The sequence below is a fragment of the Balaenoptera acutorostrata genome, chromosome 15, assembly GCF_949987535.1.
Source record: "Balaenoptera acutorostrata chromosome 15, mBalAcu1.1, whole genome shotgun sequence".
NCBI lineage: Eukaryota > Metazoa > Chordata > Mammalia > Artiodactyla > Balaenopteridae > Balaenoptera > Balaenoptera acutorostrata.
In genome coordinates this window covers 63,501,662-63,510,202 of record NC_080078.1, presented here as the reverse complement: position 1 = coordinate 63,510,202, position 8,541 = coordinate 63,501,662, and positions in this window count along the sequence as shown.

Genomic DNA, 8,541 nt, shown 5'->3' with positions numbered 1-8,541 from the left:
AGTCTTGCCCTCAGGAAGCTGAAATCCTACTGTGGGTGAGAGGGGGGGCCAAGGGAGCTGAGAAAAAGCAATGCAAATAGGTCGATTAAATAGTGTATTAAAAAATGATGCAAATTGTGGAGAAAATGAAGCTGACAAACGACGTGTGTGTGTGTGTGTGTGTGTGTGTGTGAGATGGGAGAAGGGCTTTGCCCTTTTAAGTCGGGTGGTCACAGGAGGCCTCCTGGGAAGGTGACATCTGATGACGTGAAGGAGGTGAGGCAGCCGGCCCTGCAGACATCTGGGAAGGGCATTGCAGGCAAAGCGCACAGCACGTGCAAATGCCTTGAGGTAAGAATACAAACACGGCAAGGATGGAGTTGCTGCCACAGAGACTGGGGACAGAGGGCCAGACAGGACAGGGAGGCCGGAGCTTGAGGGCCTCAAGGGCCAAGTTAGGACTTTACTCTGAGGGAGGTGGGGAGCCACAAGATGCTTTGGAGCAGCGGAGGGACGTGATCCGATTTGTGTTGGAGCTGCCTGATGGAAGGGACACCACGGGGCTGGGAGAGGCTGGCGCAACTATCCCCCCGGGGGACCGGAGGGCAGCAGCACAGTGATAAGTGGTCAGATTCCGGTTATATTTTGAAGGTGGAGCCAAAGGGATTTGCTGACGGATCAGGTGTAGCAGGTGAGAGAAAGGAGGGGCAGGGATGATTCCAAGGTTTTTGGCCTGAGCGACGGGAACAATGGAGTTTGTGTTTACTGAGATGGGAAGACAGTGGAGGGACAGATCTGGGGGTGGAAATCAGGAGCTCGGGCTTGGACGCGTGCTGCTAGGATGCCTTCAGCCCTCTGAGCGGTGAGGCTGAGTCGGCAGGCCGGCAAGCAGGTCTGGAGGGCAGGGGTGAGGAGCAGTCTGGGCTCAGTGTCAGCCCCGCTCCCGGGTCTCCTGTTCCCATCCCACCCTCCTGCAGGCCAGTCAGTCCCTGGCCACCAGATGGGTCTCTAAAGCGCCAAAACCAGGAGGTGGACAGACCTTTCCAATTCAATGACTTCCCGCTGCTCTGGCCTAGAGACCATACTCCTTGCCCGGCCTGGCCCCAGCCCACCTCTCCAGCCTCATCTCTCTTCAGCCTGCTGGCCTTAGTTCATACTTTGTGCCAACCTCAGGCCCTTTGTACTTGCTCTGCTAGCTTCTGGTCTGTTCCTTACCTGCCTGATGGCCCTGGATGTGGCTTATCCTTTTTCTGGGCCTCAGTTTCTCCATCTGTGAAAGGGGAAGCTTGAACTCCTTGAGCCCTAAAGACAGTCCTTACATTTCCACGTTTTGGGGGCTTTGGGAGCCATGGAGAAGCTGCCCTTCTTTGATCTGTTCCTGCCTGGTGAGACCTTGGGAAGATGCTTCATGCTCCCTACCCCTTCAGGCTCACCTGCCTTCCGGGGTCTGTCATGGGCGCTGACTGCTGGAGGTGGGGAGACGTGGTCCCTGGGCTCACGTCCCTGGAGGAGAGTAAAGATTTGGACAGAACTGTGTGGCTTAGGACACGTCGCTTCCCCTCTCTGAGCCTTGGTTTCCTCACCTGGAGAATGGGGCTCATGATTGTCGAGAGGTCTGGCCGCAGTGGGTAGGGTGTCTGGCACACTACTCATCCAGCAAGCGCTCATAGCACCTGCCTGGGGCTGGGCTGGGTGCTCAATGGTGGGTATGAGAGACTTAGCCCTGCCCTCACAGAGTTTGCCCAGCAGACACTTGGCAAATAGTGTGATTACCAAGCAGGGCCCACTCAGGATCCCACCCCAGGGGAGATGGGGGCTCTAGCTGCAGCTTCCGCCAGCCCCCAACTGCCCAGTTCTCCTCAGCGTGCGAGGCCCGGCCAGGACCTCCTCTAGGACTCCACTCCCTTGGCCAACACATCTCTCTTCATCTTTTGACCCCTGGGCCCTTCATCCTTTGACCTCTGGACATGAGCCCCGCTTCTGCCGGTCACAAACTGTGGGACTTGGACAGGTGACTTGCCTGGGCCTTGGTTTTCACATCTATAAAATGGGATAATGACAGAGCCTGCTTCTTGGGGTGGTTTTGAGGATTCAGTGGGTTGTAAAGTACCAGAGGGCTCAAAAAAGGTCGCTATGATGATTGAAACCCTTCTGGTACATTTTATCTTGTGGACCTGGGGGCGAGAAGCAGGCTGATACCAGTCCCTTGGTACAGAGAGAATGAATCACTTCCTGCTGCTTCTGGCCAGGTCAGCTCTGCAGTTCACGTGTATTAGAAGTCGTCCCAGACCACTTCCTGCTCTCAGTGCTTTGTTCTATTTACGTATTAACCCAGATTTCCTCCATTTTACAGATGAGGAAACTGAGGCACAGAGAGGTAAAGTGACCCAAGCAAGGTCACTCACGGTGAGTGACAGAGTTGGCATTCAAACCCAGGCAGCCTGGTTCTATACAGACACCCAAAGCCTTAGGGGGCTTTTTGCCAGCACTGTCCACTCCCAGAGGCTGCCGTGTGGTGTTATCAGTTATCTGAAGCCACCTGGTCATCCCGGGGTCAAGCCCACGGATCTTCTTCCTCAGACCGGCAGGAGAAAGTTCTCCGAGTTCAAGAACGACAGATTCCCATCCCCACCTTGCTGCTGCCTCGCCAGGAAAACCTTGGGCAATCCCTTTCCCTTTCATGCCTCAGTTTCCACCTCTGTCAAAAAGAGACTAGAAAACCCTTCCAGCTTTGTTAATCCTGGGATCCTACCCCAACCCCGTCATGTATTTGCTAGGTGACCTCCCTCCAGCCAACTTGCCTTTGGGGCTACTTTCCTTGTCTGAAAAATGGAGCTGATGCTTCATATCTGCCTTTCCCGAGGTCTCAGGTCAGCTGGGGGAGCCTCACAGGAAAGCCTGGGTGTGGATGTGAGGGGCTCCCAATATACCCCCAGCCCATCTTCTGCAGGTAGGGCCTGTCAGCAGCTCAGCTCCTGACCAAAAATGGGGAGGCCGTCCATCCATTCATTCAGTAGCTATGCGTTGAGCATCTATTCTGTGCTGGGCACCCGGACATGGTGGGGACCGAGATCCAACCAGTCCCTGTCCTCCTAGAATTCACAGTCTGGGGAAGGACAGATATCAATAAAGGAACCACATAAACGTGAGATGCACAGGTGGTTAAGTGTTACAAAGAAGGGGTGCAGGGGAGCCCCCCATGAGAGTGAATCATGGAGGAGGGTCTTAGGGAGGGAGGGGTTTTCAGGAAGTGATGATTGAGCTGAGAGCTGTAAAGATGAGTTGGAGTTAATTAGGTGAATTTGTGGCAAGAGAGGAAGGGTTTGGGCAGAGGCACTCGGCTTGTGGGGAGAGAAACATCCAGGGTCATATGGCTTGTGAGAGGGCCCTGAGGCCATTCCCAAGGCCCTGGCAAATTCAAGGAAGCATAGGAAGGTCATTGTATCTGAAACCTCCTGTAATGGCTGGTGGGAGACAAGGGAGCAGGGGTCAGACCTCACTGGGTCAGTCATGGGTTTCACAGTTTCAGGAGAGAAGTGGTCTTGGAAACCATCCAAACTCCTCCTGGTACAGATGGGGAAATCGAGACTCAGTTGGGTAAGGGACATGGCAAGGTCAAATCAATTTGGGGCAGACCCAGGGTTAGAATCCAGGCTTCTTGACATCTCCCCAGGGCTCTTTCTGCATCTGGAGAGCGGCCCAAGAGAAGTGAGAGAAAACCAAACGTTAACTTAGCACCTACTATGTGACCCAGAGTCCTGTGCATGCGCACACATGCACACACACACTTCACCACTGGGTCCCTGGGCCTATTGCCAGGGTCATGGCCCTGAGAATTCCTTCCAAAAAAGAGAGGAAAAGGAACCTATGGAGGTCATTTGATCAAGCCCCACCGGGCACTGCCCTCAACGCATCATTCCACTGTCTTATTTGAAGACACGGAGGCATGGTGAATAGAAATTCTAATCCCCATTTTGTAGACGAGCAAACCAAGGGAAGGAGAAAATGAGACACTGACCTAAAGTCCCACAGTAATCATCAGCCGAAGGTGCCTTGACTCCTAGTTTAGTGCACTTTCCAAGGTCATGCATAGCTCAAGTTTGAGCCATCTGGAAGGGAGGAAGTTCTTCCTGCTGTCTAACTGAAATCTCTCCTGCTTTACTATGTCAGTTTCCCCTTGTTTAGGTGGCTGAAGATGTGGAAAAGCACTGTGATCCTTCTCATGATCCTTGACTATCATCTCGAGAGGACTGAACTGGGGTAGGAGACTCAGGGACAGCCCCTGGCCACCATGAATCTGAATCCAGTGTGTGGGTTTGCTGGAGGAGGGTAGGTAGGCAGATCCATATGCCATAGGGGCCTTTCCTCTAAGGGAAGCTTCTGGGAAACCTCTGGAAAGAATTCCTGGGGAAGAAGTCCTTCTGGATCACCCCCCAAGGACACACACTCTCCTTAGGATGCAGCTGCCCAGGGGCTGAGCTCACAGCCAGTGGCCAGCAGAACTCAAGGCCTCAGATCCACCCCCGTGGCCAGAGGCGGCCTTGCGTTTCCTCCATACACACGCCTGTTCGACTTGCTTGTCAGAAACCACTCACCAAAATCCAATTTATAGAGCCAGTATGAAATGGGGGGAAATTCCTCTAAACAAAAAATGCCTCTTTTCAAATCAGGAAGCAGGCATGCCTGACAGCTGGGCATCCGGACGAGCAGGCCCCTGCTGAGACCCAGATTTGAACCCTGTGGAAGTAAGCCCAGCCCGGACCTAGCATTTAGTTGGCATCTTTCCCCAGAAAGACCCACATCTGCCCAAAGATGTCAGGGCTCAGTGTGCCCAGTATTTCCCGAGAAAGCTGAGGCCATAGCGATGCTGGCAGTGATTTGTTGAGAGCCTACTGTGTGCTGGGTGCTGTACTATGTGCTCCTAAATGGACTTGAACCCTCACAGCAACATCATGAGGTAAGGTGCTTTCTCACCTTACAGGTGAGAAAATTGAAACTCAGAGAGGTTAAGACATTTGGCCAAGGCCACACAGCTGGCAAAAGGGGGTGCAAGACTCAGAGCCCTTGCTCTTAACATTTTGCTACAGAGGTGACTTGTGCCTAGAAGGGGCCTGAGGTGTAGGGGGGAGAACACTGGGTGAGGCAGGGCAGGGGCCTGGACCCCAGGCCTGGTTCTGCCGTCAACTGCCTGAATGAATCCTTGTCCCTCTCTGGGTCTCAATTTCCCCACTCCTGAAATGGAGCAAGCTGGTGCACAGGTTCACAGTGCCCATTAGCAAATTAAAGGCACTGAGAAGTCCTGAAGTTAAAAAAAAAAAGTAGTGAGTGGTTGACTTGAAGAGTTGGCCAGCAAAAATAGTTACTTAATGGTTCACAAGGCCTCAAGGAGTATGACTTTGCTTCAGCCCCCTGTTACTAAGTTAGTTAGTTGACAGCTATTAACGGGCCCTTTGGGAGATAAGAAGTGAATAAGACATGTCCCTATTGTTGAGGAGCTCCTTATCTGGGGAGAATAGATGATAATAAGCAAATTATGTGGTCATTGACCTGAACGAAATCAGCTGGGGAGCTTGAGGTGCCCGGGGTGTCAGGGAGAGACGTCTCACCCTGCCTGGGTGGTTCAAGGAAAATATGGCAGACAGGGTGACAGTCAAATGGGGTTTTGAAAGGTGAGTAGGAGCTCGCCAGAAAGAATATTGAGGGCAGGGGGTTTAGGGAAGTCCCAGTGAGGGGAACAGCATATATAAATTATAGTCACATAACGGGTGTGTTGTTCAGAGGAATGGAGAGCTCAGTGTGGCTGGCACAGAGAGGGATAGACCAGAACAGGACGGTGAAAGGCCTTGAATGCTAAGCTGAGGACTTTGACTTTATTCTGGGGAATGACAGAGGTCATAATTAAGAGAAGAGACCCTTTGGGTTGGGGTGGAGGAGAAGACATACAGACCAGGAGTCCAGTGAGGAGGTTGGTATAGCTGTCTGGGCCAGACCAGAGGAGGCCCAAACTGCATTGCACAGATGGTACATCTGACAAGGATCTTTGGGTTGCGAGAAATCCAGCACAAAGAGACCTAAGTGAAAATAAAAAGGGCCTCCAGGCATGACTGAATCAAGGGGCTCAAATAACGTTGTCAGAAATCTGGCCACCATCACAGTGGTCAAGGGGATGGGATGTTTTTGATGGCCAGGGTTCAGGTCTGTCCTGCTCCAGCTACACGCTCTAAAGAAGGGGAAGGGGCCGCTTCTCAAAGGCATTTCAGATTACCAGGAGAAGAATGTTGCTAGGCAGGTGAAAGCAACAGCCGACCACCGTGGATGGCGAGTGCTTGTGGCTTGTAGCGGAGGATGGGCCTTTGCTCAACCCAGGTCTCTGAGGCTGAGGCATATAAGCGAGGCTTGGTGTGGTCAGGGCAGGCTTCGTGGAGGAAACAGCTCTAGCAGTGAGGCCTGAGCAGTGGGTAGGATGCAGGAGTTGGGATCTGGGAGAACAGAGGTACGGAGGTGAGAGCAAGCAGGATGTGTTTCAGAGCCAGTGAGCATGCCAGGCCCAGAGGGCTGGTGGAGGGAGTGGAGGCAGGTGAGGCTGCAATTAGACGTTAGAGGCCCTTGAATGCCAGTCCTCCTCTGGCCTAACTGGCCAGCCTCTTAGAATATACAGGTCAGGGGGAAATGGTGGCTCAATCGCTCAGCAACAATCCCCACCCCGACCCCCCTGGGCTCCCCATGGCCCACGCAGGGAGGCCCAGAGCTGGCCAGGCATTCAAAGCCCCTGCATGCTCACTGACTCCTACTGGGCCCCTCTGCTCTCCCAGGTGGGCCTACGCACCACACACACACAAAACCCACCAGTCCCTTTTCCACCTTCAAACCTTTGCTCTGGCTCTTTCCCTGCCCTGAAATATACCTCCCTTTGGTATTTCCACACATCCTCTGAAAGGCAGTTAAAGGCCTTGGTCTCCAGGAAGATTCAGTGGAATGGGTCTCTGCTCGCTTTGACCTTGCAGTGCTCCTTATTTAGGGTATTTACATGTCCCTTAGGCCAGCCAGCCTGATGGGGGCAGGGTGGCAGTAACATATGCGTGGGCTTTGGAGCCAGTCAGATCTGGGTTCAGACTGCCACTCACTAGCCATGTGACCTTGAGCACATCATCTGATGTCTCCTTGGTGACATTTTCTGACCTATAGAATATGAACAAGGCCTATTCATATGAGGCTTAAATGTGGTTATATGTACAAAGTTCCTGGCACACAGTAGGCCCGCATGCAGCTGTCACTATTTCTGTGGGTGTTCAAATGATGAATTATGTCTCTCTCACCCTCTATCAGCTCTGGTCAGACAAGGAACTCACCTGGTTTTTTCCCAGTCCCCCAGTGCCTGGCACATAGTAGGGGATGTGTAAAAGGCTGACCTATCAGTTTTCCTGGGCTGTGCAGACCCACTCTCCCCACCCGCTCCTCCTGGGTGAGGCTGGGGGTAGGCCCCAATGGCCCCACACCTGCTCCCTGAGGCTGACCCGGCAAGCTGCTAGGTGCCAGCATCCAGCATCAATAAATTACTGGCGAGTTCAGGTGACGGGACAGATCCAGTGTCAGCTGCCTCTGTGTCCTACAGGAAGGCTCAGGCCCTGGGTATCCCCCTCTGTGAGCCTCCCCAACTAAGGGCTCCATCAGAATAACAGAGCTGCCCACAGGGCACCTACTGTGTGCCAGGCCCCATCTGGGCATTTGCACCGCATTGATGTCCCACAATGACGCTGCAAAGTAGATACTGGCTCCATTTTACAGATGAGGAAACTGAGGCTCAGTGAAGGAAAGTGACTTGCAGTAGACAAAATTCATAACAGAAAGAAAACCCTCCTTCCTTTTCAATTCAACATAAATCTTTGTGGATATCATTGCAAATATTAGTTATAATGCATGTGCATGCAAACACACACACACACACACGGGTTTCTTCATTCACTCATTTATTCAACAAATAGGTATTGAACACCTACTATGTGCCAGGCTGTTCTCAGTGTTGGAGATACTACAGTCAACAAGACAAAATCCCCACCTTTTTGACACATTGTAGTGCATGAGATGAACAGAAACAAGAAACAAATAAATACACATTATAACAGAAGGTGGTGCTGAGTCTATGAAGATGAATAAAGTAGGGCAGGGGATAGAGAGAGACACTGGGGATTATTTTTGAAAGGGTGGTCAAGGAGGGCTCAGCTGGGGCAGTGACATTTGAAGCAAATCCTTATCTCTTTATGCTTTAGTTTTTGGAAAGGGAGATGCTGGACTCCAGGGCTTCCTAAACTCTGCGGGAAGGTGGGTCGATGCTTCCCACTCGGGTGTGGTTCCACAGCCAGGGCCACTGTAGGTGTGGAGACATTTTTCTCCTTCCCCTTGTCTTCGCCCTGAGTGCCTGCATCCAGGGAACCCTTAGGGCAGGGTTTCTCAGAAGATGCTCATCTGAGCCCCCTTCATGTGTTCTCATGGCAGCTTTTTGTTTTCTAATTCTCAACACATTTGTCATGATCTTTTCAAAGTCAGCTGGTCCCTGAGTGTCAT